This window comes from Hippocampus bargibanti, linkage group LG02 (genome assembly GCF_051943395.1).
Source record: "Hippocampus bargibanti isolate YZ-2025 linkage group LG02, ASM5194339v1, whole genome shotgun sequence".
In the NCBI taxonomy this organism is placed as follows: Eukaryota; Metazoa; Chordata; class Actinopteri; order Syngnathiformes; family Syngnathidae; genus Hippocampus; species Hippocampus bargibanti.
The window spans coordinates 28,109-42,296 of NC_142735.1; the positions used below are offsets into that span (position 1 = coordinate 28,109).

Consider the following 14,188-nt stretch of genomic DNA (forward strand, 5'->3'; position numbering starts at 1 on the left):
TCAGTCCAAATAACTTGCCTTTGATGTCCAACTGTAATTCCTCCAACGCCATTTTCGAGAGGGTAGACGCAGTTCAGCTGGCCGGATTCACTTCAAAGTCTTCCAGTGCCCTCTAGTGGTGGCTGTACGCACAGAGATGCAACTCGAGCACATGTAGAAACAAACCAGTAAACGGCGACGCCACTCCGACTGGGTTGATTGGGGATATTCGGCGCGAGCTTCTACCCACGGCGAGTAGACAACACTCGAACGCAAATATCCCAGCGGTGCCTCCAAAATGTTGCGCTCTCCACTATAGTAAGGGAGATACGGTGTTGTGGGATCCAGAAAAAAACCACAAGACAAGCAATATGATACGTCTTGACTCAACAGTTGTTTACTTCGAATGCCCCGATCTAATGCAAACGTATGTGCACAACAATTTCCGGTCCAACGATCTAAATCGGTCCGACACGAAACACTAACCGAAGCAGGCGTTCCATGTTTAAATAAACATTTTCGATATATATCATTTGTAAACCAATAGAACTACGCGAATGTAACCAAAATAGGAAATACGATCATTTACAACCTGTCACAAAAACAATTCAACCATCTGCCGACCCAAATGCTATCAAAGCACATGATTTGTTGATGAAATATGGCATAGGATGATGTGCTTGCCGAATTCATCTGGTTTCCCCCCCCCCTCTCTTGTTTGTCAATTTCACTATGTTGTGCAGACTCGATGCAATGTTAAAACCCCTGGCACCCCCCTTCCCCCGCTCTCTCTCTCTTCTATTTTGTTCTTCTCTCCTCTTTTTTCTTCTTGTAAAATGATTACCTGTCAGGAACTCCTATTTCCTGTGCGATCAGGTACTGTCTCATACGCGATTATGTCACCTAATGTATGTTGCCAAATATTTCGAAAATATCAAGTATGCAGAAAGATTTGCTGAGACACACCTCAGATGTACTTTTAGAAGCTCCACAAGCTATTCAAAACCAATGGTTTTGTCTACTTTTGTTGTGTTTTGTTTGCAGTGTTGTTTGTTTCTGTTGCTTTGTATGTTTGCATGACATTTGAATTAATAATAAAAAAAAAAAAACGCGACAAGTACTCGTTTTCAGATCATTGTAATTATTTACCATCGGAAAGTTCCAAAATGTTTTTTTTTTTGCTGTCCTGCAAACATTGCCAAGTTACGTACTGTAAGCCGTTCAATTATTTGTTATGGTTTTCCTCAGAGAGGAAGTTGAAATGTATTTCCTATTTTATTCGTTTCACAATAAAATACATAAAACACGCAGGACAAAATGTCGCGTGAACCCTGGTGGGCGGCGGCCGGATGAAGAGATTATTTGTCAAGTACTGTACGTACCTTTATTGGAAATATGGCCAGTATATTGAACAGAAAGAGGTGGCGCTCGCGAAGTAGTGGACTAGAAACACCGCCCACAAGGCGAAGCTGCGGAAGCGGAAATGACGCGTTCTTATTTTGAAAGAGCGCCAATTTAAACGAGTCGGCTCTCCGAAGCGAAATCAGCAAGACCGGTAAAGACAATCAAACGACATCCAAAATGAGGGCAAAGTTGCAACTAGCGCCCTGAGCTTTCAAGGAGGTCCACTTGCAATTGTTCCGCCCACCGATGGACACTTTCGGAGAATGAAGCTTTTGCACTTTTACTCCCGTTCGAAGGAACGTTGGATGCCGTGACGGTGACTACTATGATTTGTTTTGCATGTTTCGCGCTCCCAAGTCGCGTTTTCGTCTCCAATGGTGCATTTTGTCTAGTTTTTGTTTTTAAAAATGAATATTCCACGTTCGTTCTTGACTTTTGTCGCCGCTTTGCACTTAGTTAGTTTGAAGGAGTGGTCTTGTTGTGTCGGAGGAATGAGAGCAGAAGCTCTTGATTGTGCCGCCATCTTAGTCTGTCTCCCTCCTGCGGCATCTATTATTTATTTCTTTCTTCACATATTATTTCTTCGCCTATTTATTTATTCACATGTTTACATACAGTCCATATTTGTTTATTATGTATTTATTTATTCATTCACATATTTATTCTATTTATCCACACATTTACATATTTATTTATTTGCCTATTTATGTATTCAGATATTTACAGATGGATTTATTATGTATTTATTTATTTATAATGTATTTTATATTCATTGAATATTTATCTTAGATGTATGTCATATTCATGTAATATTAAATATTTTATTTATTCTCCTATTATTTATTCACCTATTTATTTATTCACATATTTACATACAGTCCATATTTGTTTATTATGTATTTATTCATTCCCATATTATTTAATCTCCAATTCATTCACATATTTACATATGTATTTATTTATATTTTATTTTATTGACTTATTTATTGTTGCAGCGGTTGTGAAAGCGCTATATGAATCAAGATGTATTGTATTGTATTTGACTACTGAATATAGTGGCACAATGTCAAATTGCAATGTATTCTTTTGCAAGCAGATTTCAGGCCCCATTTTGGTTGCAAAGCTGACTTTAATTGCGTTGTTTGTTTGATGAACGTCACGTTGATGTGCTATTTTTTCTCCAATTGACACGGGTTCAATGGGGCTTTTGCGCTGGTGCGGCTGTTCCAATTTGGACCAATCATACAAGACAATACATCTTGATTGCGTGGCCTTCAAATCAGGGCGCTGTCACATTGACCAAGCACAAATTGAGCAAAATTTGAATGACTATTTAGTTTGAAGGTTGTTTTACTCTTCTTCATTTTTGCAGCTAATGACGCTAAACCTCAATCTATTAGCTACCTATTTGCTATCTATTAGCTAACTGGCTGGTTATCCATTAGTTATATAGCAAGCTTTCTAGCTGGCTATCTATTGGCTTTCTATTAGCTATCTATTTGATATTCATTAGCTAACTGTCCGGCTAGCTAGCTATCTGGCTGGCTATCTATTAGTTATGTAGCTAGTTGTGTAGCTCAGCTATTAGCTGTCTAGCTCGCTATCTATTGGCTATCTATTAGCTTTCTATTAGCTATCTATTTGTGATCTATCAGCTAACTGGCTGGCTATCTATTAGTTATATAGCTAGCTGTATAGCTGGCTATGGGCTATCTATTAGCTAGGTAGCTTTCTATCTATTTGAGTTACTTCTGGGTTGAGTGTACGCAGGCGCATGTGGCTGCCGCTACTCACATATAAAAAAAAAATCTCCTGTGACTGAAAAGTGACCTTGAGATTTTTGAAAGGCGCTTGTAAATGAAACGGATTCTTCTGATCTGAATGTATTTTGATTGTTTTTGGTCTCCAGGATCAGACTTGTGTTTTTCCAACCAATGTGTGACCTCTCACCCCTCCGAGTAGAGCAGCATGAAGAAGAAAATCAGGCGCTCGCAAGAAGCGCTCTCCGGCCAACGTGAGTATGGCCGCAGGCAAGAAAGTGCAAAATATCCCAGTGGACTTTGGCTGGCGCGTGTGGCTGCCGCTGCTCACCCGCACAAGAAAATATCCTGTGACTGTAAAGGGTCCTTGAGAGTTTTGAAAGGCGCTTAGAAATGAAATGCATTATTATTTTTATTATCATTATTATTATTATTATTACATTTCATCACAAAATAATTGACTTGGTCATTGTGTGAAATTCAGCCATTTTCTATGACAGATTATGACCGCTTGGGGGCAGTAGAGTACATGTATACGTATCATAATGGTCATGTATGTATGCGTATAATAACAATAATAATAATACATTTCATTTCTAAGTGCCTTTCAAAACTGTCAAGGTCACTTTACAGTCACAGGATAAATTTTTCTGTGGGTGAGCAGCGGCAGCCACACGCGCTAGCGTTCACTCAACCCGGAATAACTCAAATACTGTAGATAGAAAGCTATCTAGCCAGCAAATAGATAGATAGATAGATAGATAGGTAGGTAGATAGATAGATAGATAGATAGATAGATAGATAGATAGATAGATAGATAGATAGATAGATAGATAGATAGATAGATAGATAGGCAGGCAGGCAGATAGACCTAGTCTCGTTATATCGATATTCAAGGGAGTCCGAAAAAATATCGATATAACCGGGACTATCGATATATCCGACCCTGCGCGCATGTAATTTTCTCCTTGCGTGCATAGAAATAGTATCGTAATAAGCGGGACTATCGATATAACCGATATCGATTTCACGAGACTTTACTGTAGATAGATCGCTAGATAGATATCCAGCTAGCCAGCGAATAAATATCTAGCTCGCTGGCTAAATTGCCAGCTAGACTGCTCGATAGCTCGCTAGATAGCCAGCTATAGTTCATTCCTAAATTATAGATGATGTTCAGATTGAATTTATTATTACTGAACCAATGTTCAGTTTTGTGCATTTAGAGGGGAGTAGTGTCTCAAAATGGATGAATACATGAAAAAAATAACAATAAGTAAATCTACTGACTGCTGTATGCTGCTCTCTGACCCGCTGTTGTTGTGACACAGTCCTCTACCGCCGTGGCTGTTGCTGCCATTTGCGGCATTTTTTAAGATTCGAAAAAAAATCTGCGTCTGCGTAAAATGGACAAAGGTAAATACAACCACTTTATTATATAGTACAGTTTATTTTTTTCATTACAATCCATTAGCACATGTGTTATACATGAAATAATGTATATTTTGTGTTGTTTTAAGGCTTATTTAGTAGAAAATGATGTTTAAAGCGGACCTGGGCAGGCACGGATTATTCTCATTTGAATGGTTTCCTATGGGAAATTAATATTTGGAAGATCATTTTTCCTTACACACACTTTGTGGGAACCAATTAGGTTCGTGAGCTGAGGTATCACTGTATTTCAGGATAATTTGTTCCCTCTTTTGGATTGGGCAATATGATGATGATGATGATGATGATTATGAAAGCATGAGTGTCAAACATATGGCCCACGGGCTGGAACTTGCCCCCAAGGAGGTTTGATCAGGCCCGCAGGATAATTTAAAAGTGAAAACAAAAAATTGCACAAACGACATGGATTTCATATTTGCTATTTATTAGCTATCAGTTAGCTATCTGTTAGTATGTAGCTATCTAGCTCTTAGCTATATGGTGCATCTGGCTGTCTTTCCTATCTAGCTGGCTGGCTATCTATTAGCTATCGATTGGCTATCTATTAGCTAGCTGGCTAGCTTTCTATCTATTTGAGTTACTTCTGGGTGTAGTGAACGCAGGCGCAGGTGGCTGCCGCTGCTCACCCACAGAAAGACTGATCCTGTGACTGTAAAGTGACCGTGACAGTTTTGAAAGGCGCTTATAAATGAAATGTATTATTATGATGATGATTTGTTGTCTTTTTATGCCCCGTCCCCAGGCTGGGTCCTGTGCCGAAGATGCGAGGATGACCCGGCCTTGTTTGGGGACAAAATCACCGTGCGGGGCGACATCTTCTGCCTGGTCAGCTTGGGCTTGGTCTTCTATCTATTATTACTGTATCTATGAGCGAGCTAGCTAGCTAGCTAGCTTTCTATCTATATGAGTTACTTCCAGGTTGAGTGGAACCAGCGGCGGTGTCGGCCATGTTGACGGCGACTGACGGCGGGCGCGTCTTGCAGGCAAGAAAAAGGGCGCCTGCGTGGGCTGCTACGTGAAAAGTTGCCGCAAGACGGCGCACTTCCCGTGCGGACGCCGCAGCGGCTTCGTTTCGCACTTTCAACAAAACTTCCCGTGAGTTTGCCGCCGCCGTCGTCGAGCGCGACAAAATGGCCGCCACCGCCGACAAAGATTGAATTGATCCAGAAAATGCAAAGTTGCGCGAAAGGCGTGCGATTGGTCCAAAGGTCAGACTGTCGCCGTGGAAAAGCGTTCTTGTTGTCCATCTGAGGTTTTGAAGATGGAGCTTGAAGACAGGCGAGGACATCTCCAAATGTATTCCGTCAAGTGGATCGTTTTGGGCTGTGATCAACTACAGCTTGCATTTTGTCAAGAGAAGCGTTTCCACTCTCGTTTTTTTCCCGATGTTACTGCGTGTAAACCTTTCCCGTCCTCCTTTTTTTTGCACGTCATCTATGAGTGTGCTTTTTTTTCATTCTGTTTTGTTTTCTCTAATGTCTTGTTGGCGCCAGCCTTTCCGCTTGGCTGCTGTTTGCTTGAAGGGAGGGCTTCTTTCCAAATAATCCATCCTTTCCTCCTTGAAAGCTCCTTCTGTTGAAAATTCTACAGTATAGTGATAGCTTGGCTTACAAACTTAATTGCTTCCCAGAAAGTGTGTGTAAGGTGAAAAATGTCGATTCCCATAGGAAACCATTAAAATGCCAATAATCCGTTCCCAGGTCCCCAGAAAACATCATTTTCAACTAGCCTTACCTTATTGATGTATCTTGTTGTACCTTATTTATGACCTTACCTTATTTACCTTATTTATTTATGGCCGCGCGGCCGCCATCTTGATGTGCCTGTAGGCCTGCCGGGCGCCGATGCCAAACAAATCCCTTTTCTTCTTCTGACGGCTTCCTGTTGGGCTTTTCTTTCATCTATTCATATTTTGGATGGATGATGTCACTTTCACTTTGAATCATGAGGGCGTGTTTCAGTGGATTGTTTTCAGTTAGCGATGACTGTTCATATCGTTTCTGAAGCACCAGTTCCGATTCAACGATGTCAATTGCGCTTGCAATGACGAACGCTTGCTTGTGCTTTGAACACATTGGAGAGAGAGCGCCGTCCGCCCTTTCGTCTGCTGTGAGCTCATTTGACAAGAAAGCTGACTGAGTTGACATTGACACTCACTTTTGAACGAAGATCCAAGTGCCTGGCACGCCGGTTCCGAGAGGATCGACCGTCATTTCATCTGTGCTGTATGTCACGCACATTAGCATCTTTGTGACAATGGATTGGTTGAAAACCTGAAACGGCACTTTCCATTAGAATCCATGTCATTTTGATGCGATGATCTTGATTTCGGTGCCGTTTGATGTCGAAACAGGTCGACGCCCCCTTTTGAATAAGCGGACGAGTAAAAACAAATCAGGTTGATTGGACTTTGCGGAGAGAACAGCTTCTCATTTGATACATTGTCATTTGCAATCAAACAATAGCATGGACCAAACAGTCGAGTGCTACTATGACAAGCCCATGCTAACGTTAGCATCAATATACTTCTGAGAGAGCCAGCCGAAAGCAAGCGTGGAAGCTAATGAGCCGTGTGCAGGCTAGCTAGCAGTAACCTTGCATCTGCACTCGGCAAGTTGACTTTTAATCTAATGGTTTGGCTGGCTTTTTACCAATCGGGAGGAACGGAAAACTATTCATATTCATCTTCACATGATGAATATTATCACAAAGTTATTTTGAATAATACATCACATTTAGTCCAAGGCCAGATCTTCTACATGAGGATGACAGTTGAACAGGCTGCGTCTGTTCACCTCAGATTGACCCCAGATTTTCCGCGCTTCCATTGCGGGCCTTGTATTCCGCCAACTAAGCATGAAACTTTGAAATAGGATCACTTGTATTCTGTCTCTTCTTGATGTGCTCAAAGGTGAAATGGTCTTGAAACAAGCCTGATGAGCGATGAGCATTTGTGTGGAGTAGGGATGGCCAAATCATTGGAAGTGATGAAACGTGTTAAGGCGCCACGTGAGCGCGTTGGCCTCACAGTGCAGAGGTAGCGGGTTCAATTCCAGCTCCCAGTGTGGAGTTTGCGATTTCGCCACGGGCCTGCGTGACTGTTGTCCAAGTACACGATTCCACTTTTCAGGATTCCAAAAACATGCACGGCTGGCTGATTGATCACTCCCAATAGTGCAGAGATGTGGATGTGAGCGGGGATGCTTGCTCGCTCGCTTGCTTGTTTGCTTGCGGGGATGCATGTGGGCGGCGCCCTCGCCTCATTGACGCATTTTGACAGCTACTGGAGCAACTTTGCAACTCTGCGGCGTGCGCCAGCACCCGCGCAAGTCCATGACGATTGGCGCAGATTGCCACAATCCTGACACATATATAGTTAGAAGAAGAAAAAGAAGAATAATGATAATGATAATAATAATACATTTCATTTGTAAGCGCCTTTCAAAACTCACAAAGTTGCTGGATCAGTTTTTCTGTGGGTGAGCAGCGGCAGCCACATGCGCCTGTGTTCACTCAACGTAAAATAACTCAAATAGATAGAAATCTAGCTAGTTAGCTAATAGCCAGCCAGTGAGCTAACAGATAGCAATAGATAGCCAGCTAACGAGCTAGCTATCTAATAGCTTGCTAGTTAGCAAATAGATAGCAAGGTAGCTGTATAGATAACTAAAGATAGCCAGAGAGCTAATAGAGAGCCAGCTAACTAACTAGCTAATAGACATCTAATGGGTAGCTAGTTAGCTGAATAGATAGTCAGCCAGCTCGATAGCTAATAGCTAGCCAGCTATTAGCTTGCTTGCCAGCTGGATAGATTGCTGGATAGTTAATAAATATCCTAACCCATATATAACATATATAACATATATATAACATAATAGCTAACCCTAGATCGGGTTATTTAAATGGGAGTGGAAAGATTGTGTGCTGTCAAGAGTGACACCTGGGCTTTTGAGCTAGTTTTTGAAGAATTGTTGCTTTTGTGGTCCTTGTTAAGTACATGGAGATTGCTCATCCTTAAATGATCACAAGTCAGACAAAAGGGAGACGGTGCGGCTGACGAACAGCTCGTAAAACGTCCTCGCTCCATCAAAAGGACATCAAGATTGATGTACACGCACACGCACAGGGAGAGTCAAACTGCAACATTTTGTTGGGCCTGCAAGAAAATAAAGTGACTCTGAGGTGGATAGGAAGCGTTGGGTCTTTGGGTCGCTTGCTGCTTCCTTTGGCATCTTTGCTGGTTTCTGTCGGGGCCAAAAGAACTCCATGAGGCAAAGCGGCCACTTCAAGCAGGAATGGTTGCGCCATTTCGCCACTACCAAGAGGCCAGCCAGCACTGTTTTTGATTCGGAGGAATCGGTGAAAAGGTTTCTTCAGCCATCATCTGTACTTTTTGGAAGGTGTCGGACGTTTGGCTCCTCATCCGAAGAGCTTCGTCAGCAAACTATGGTTGTGCTGGTTGCTAAGGCCAGAGCTACCAGCACAGCTTTAGTTTGCTGACAAAGCTTTTGGGATGAGGAGCATCGTGGGCAGCATTTTCACAGCCCTGCGTCGTTCGGCGGTGAGGTCGCTGCTGTTGGGACAGTCCGTGGCTTGGAATTGAAGCGGATCGACGTGGGACAGGAGATGGGAGACAGTCTCTTTTGGTCAGTGGCCACGACAACTTGGTGTTTGCTTTCAACCTTTAGCTTCTAGCAGACGTGCACATTCCTCCACGACGTCCCTGATCTACTGGAGTTTATTTGGTCTTTCGACTTGAAGATGGCAGCTCCTGTATTTTGTTTCTTCGACTTCTTCCTTTCCTTTCCTCTCCCTTTCATCGTGTTGCTGCTGCGAAATGTCCATTTCTCCACAGCGAGACTCTTGAAAGGTCAATAAAGGTCACGCCAATGTTCCAATTTGCAATGTACAGCAGGCGAAATGGAAAGGGTTGTGCGCGCGTGTTTCGTCAAAGGATGCACGGCGCCATGACGACCGGCTCATCTCTGATGATGCCTTTTCCAACGATGTCATGAAGGCGCAAAGAGCAAAGGGGCCGCCTCACAAGGACCCGGCGGTGCTCTATGATGACCTTTGGCTGGAAGCTGCCGGAAGGCAAAGGGCTACAGGCAGAGCGCCCGAACAACCTCGCCCCTATTCAACCATCTCAATTGCGTTGGCGGCGCCGCCATGTTTTTCTCCCGCGCCAGCTCATCCTTATCCTTCACGACTGAATGGCAAAGTGTCAGAGATATGACAGACAGACACCGTGGACAGAGACTCAGAACCAGAAAGATTGTCCCCACTGCCGGCAGGAGACGCAGTCATCAGATGACATACGTCTGAATTGTGCGCCCCTCTGCCAAGCTATTTATTGAGAGTATATGCAAATTACAGTGATATATTAGTAAAACACAGTCTTCTTGATTATAATGCCACGCCTCTGGGCGTTCTGAGCACCAACAGCTGCAAGCAATAAAACATAAGACATTTTAATTGGTTGTCTTTTCCAAAAACTGATAAGTTTGTAATCTGGCGCTTGTGCAGGATGTGTAAGCCGTAAATAACTTTGGTGAAAAAGGAGTATCTCAAGCCCTAAATTCTGTGCAAGGCCGGACCTTCTAGAATCTTGATGGAGACGACAGTTCACCTTGCCGTGTCTGTTGCACTCAGATTTACTGTGGCCATCTGCGCTTTGACTGTAGGCCCATTGTTTAGTTGGTCAGCAAAGCACGGCACTTTTAAACATGATAAATTATTATTCTCCATCATTCCCACCTCTTAATCATTTTTAAAAGTGATAGCAAACATTATCTTGACAGTGATCGTGGAGTGTAAAAAATGTGGGAAAAAACAAAATAGTAAATATAATGGCATATATGTGTCTATACTATTGGGATATATGTATATAGGTAAAATACAAGACAGAAGACATTCTCCGCAATAGCCTAACAATCAATGGGAAGCATGTATGTATATATATACCCCCCAGTCCCACCTCTTAATCATATATTTCAAAGTTGCATTTTCATTAGTCTGATTATATGACTGGAGCGTCATTTTAAATTACTGTTCAACAAATTGCTCATTGATGACAGTTTCAAAATCACGGTGGGCATTTGGAAACAGTTCAACTTAATTTGAAGACACCAGATAATAACCAATATACCTAAAAAACATCATTAAAAACAAATTTGGGAACATCTCTCATTTCATCCCCGCCCTTTTTTTTTCTTGGGAAAAGAACAACGATATTGGGATAAAATGTACATCAGCATGCAATCCGATCTTAGCATGCAGGGAAAATCCAGATCGGTCCCTCCGTCCAAAGGCCGTGAGATACGAGTTCCACATCGCTTGACTCCACACCCCTAGATAGGCTGCGTGACTGGTCCCTCTGGTCATCTGGTGGCCCCTTCCGTCACCAGCCTCGACGCGTCTGTGGTAGCAGCCTGGTATATCATGGTCCAGTCTGCTCCTGAAAATAATGGACGAGAACACAAAATGAGCGTATGTCTCCTCAATGAACCATTCTTTGAGGAGCGCCTGGGTCCATGCATTTACATGGAGCCAGGAGCTCTCGGCCATGTTCCACCTCGAAAGGCGTGGAACCCCTGGCAGAATTTACGGTGACCCTCGAGCCTGAGTAGTGAAATTGGCACAGCCTCAAACCATTTAAAATATCTCTCCAGGTCACCACCATATAATTCCTAGATTCTAGTCACTGTATTGTATTTCGATCTTACCGTGGTTTTCTGATGAACCCCATTTCCCCCGTCTGTAGTCTCCAACCGTTGATACAAACCTTCCGTCTCTGGCCACTCCGTCTGCAGTCCCCCTACTCAGGAATTCACCCAAACGGTCTGCAAGAAGGTGGTTAACGTGGAAAAAACAAAAACAAAACAAACAAAAACTATCTTTCCCCTTAAACATTAAAAATCTCCAACTACATCGCCTGAATCAGCATAGGAGTTGATCTCCCATCAACTGCTTTCTCTAGCACCTTCAAAAACCCTTACCATCTCTTTGGCTAACCCGTCTCCTCCTAATATTCTAATCAGGAAACAATTCATACACAACATCAACAACTGTTCATACTACTTGAATATCATCGACAACTGGACCCAATCCCCCCTCTAACTGTTGCAACTTTAGAGTTCATATTGATAAGCACCTCTTGTTCTACCATTCCACCCAACACCCAAATTACCAAAACCGCATTCTTCTACCTTAAAAAAAAGTTTCTCGTCTCCGCTCCGTCTCCACACACTGCTGCACACACCCCGATAAATACTCCCACAATCAAGGCCTCATCTGATCTTTCTTGACCCCCACCAAAACACTCCGTCCCGCAGCCCCCAATCCTCTAACACAAATCTCCTTGACATCCCTGTAGCCAGACTCAGAACTGGGGGGCATCCAGCCTTCAGATAGATAGCCGCCCCCGCCCATGGGACGCAACCTCAAAAACTAAATTGTTCCATAATGCTTTTTTTCATGTTTTAATCTCGTTACTCATGCTTCCTTTTAGATCAATTTTTGGCGTCAATTATGTATGCTTGTCTTCAGGCGTACATTTAATTTAGCATTTTTAGCTCTTGTGAAGCATCTACGAGTGCAATAAAAAGCGCTTTCAAATTACATTTATTAATATTATCATCATTAATATACGAGTTTCTTGGTGTGGCATATAAACCATCTTTTCCTTTTTTCTTATTTCCTGTTGCTTCGCTGACATTGTAAAAATTTTCGAACAAAGTAGCCACTGTGACAATCAGGATCATCCTAACAAAAACAATGTGGCCATTTTTTTCTCTTTGAAACCATTTGCCGAATGCTGCCGCACATCTGACGCATGCTGGATATATTTGTTCGATTGGGTTCAATTGCATGCTGGTGTCGGTCAAAATGTTGTTGATCTCTCCCCCCACTCCTTTCTGAAAAAGAACAGAACTTGAGGCATTTTAACTAAACTACCAAAATCAAGCACCTCCAATTAGTCAGTTTGCACGAGGGTATCGTGTAAACCCCCCAAAAACCATGCAAATTGGAATTTTTCTTTCCATTTGGGATCGTAAAATAAAGAAAGGTCAAATTGGCCACAGAGTGGCTTCCAAGCAACAAAATCTCCTATCATGCAGCGAGAAAAATCCCATCTTCACACCAAGATAAGTGAATGGGAAATGTCCATACACGTATAAACGTATCATGTCTGAAATTGTCAGTCAAATTTTCACTTCAGGAAAAATGGGTCTTAAACTAACATTTTTTTTTTTCAAAATGTTTGCGAAAAACAACTTTTCATACCATTGAGACACAGCTCACGAGGCATTTCTAACAATTAACATTACCAACCAATGAGCTTCCTGATAGGTCCACACAGCTGCCACATCCTCCACACACCTTTGGAAATTAGAATAGGTCCATCACTAATATGATTTTGTCTCTCTCTTTCCTGATGTAAAATGTAAAATTCTAACTCACGTTACCCTCTGAAGTCTGAAACCAAATACTTTGGGACTTTTTTGGACCCAACTCGCATTTCTCTCTGTGCGAAAATGCGGTCCGTGTCCGTTTCCAAATAATTTTGGCAGTTTTCTTGCCTTCGGGCACTTCTCTTTGCTTACAACCATACGGCCATAATATGCTAAATTTTCTTTTTGCCCAATCTTTATATTTTAATAACGTTTTAGTTCCGCCAACATCTCTTTCAGAGTAAAGTTACTCTCTTTTTATAGGCATAATTATATCGCATTATCGATTTGGTGTTTGCCATCGACGAGCATTAATTCAACCTTATTTCGGCACCTCAGATCGAAGGCAGTTTGATTTCGAATGTCCGAGTAGGACTGACCACATTCCAACACTTCGTCCGTCCAAAGCAGAAACAAGTGTGTTGCCAACTTTTTATACATTCGGGGCGCCCCTAAATACTGCCTGAGATCTGCGGGCCGGAACACGCATCGCGCTACCTTTTCCCACCTTTTTCTTGTGTGGTCTTCCATCTATTTTTTTTTTCTTTCGGCATCGTAAATATTTACTTGAACAAACGGTGTCGATCCTTCAACGTCTATATCAACCAATTGTTTTTTTTCTACAAATTCTTCTTCATCGAGGCAGACTGGCAACTAATTTGATTTAACTCGTTTCCAAAATACGGGAAGACTTTCGCTTAGTGCCTCGACTTCACTGTAATTTACATGAAATCGCAATCTCGTTCCGGCGTGTTTTTTCGAAATAAAATATTTAGGTTCCGGCGCCAAATAAAATTTTCAATACTATCGAAGCAGAGCGAATTATTAGCGTTCAATTTTTCGCCACATCCCCCTTCTCTCTCTCTTTTTTTTATTATTTCTATGAATTTGGTCCAGTTCTTCACCGCATAGGGCGGACTCTATAACTGGGTTCGTTCAGTAGGACAGCAGTTCAAATTTACATTTGTGGTTTCTCCTTCTTCAACCCCCAAAAGGGTGAGGAGAACTTGCATACTGCATCCACAAAAGTCTGCTGTTTGAATCCCACTGTATATTATATGAATTACGAAACGTTATCGCAATTCCAATCACACTCAAATGCGGTCACGCCCGAAACAACCCCGCCACATAGTCAAGCTC

General features: G+C 42.3%; 1 long non-coding RNA gene across 1 annotated transcript; it reads left to right on the forward strand.

The window, feature by feature from the left end:
• The first annotated feature begins 1,228 nt into the window (after window positions 1-1,228).
• LOC148901026 (uncharacterized) lies at window positions 1,229-8,023 on the forward strand. Its single transcript, XR_016117773.1, has 3 exons — window positions 1,229-1,699; window positions 3,293-3,397; window positions 5,338-8,023. It is a non-coding gene; the product is annotated as an uncharacterized LOC148901026 (long non-coding RNA).
• Window positions 8,024-14,188: the final 6,165 nt, after the last annotated feature.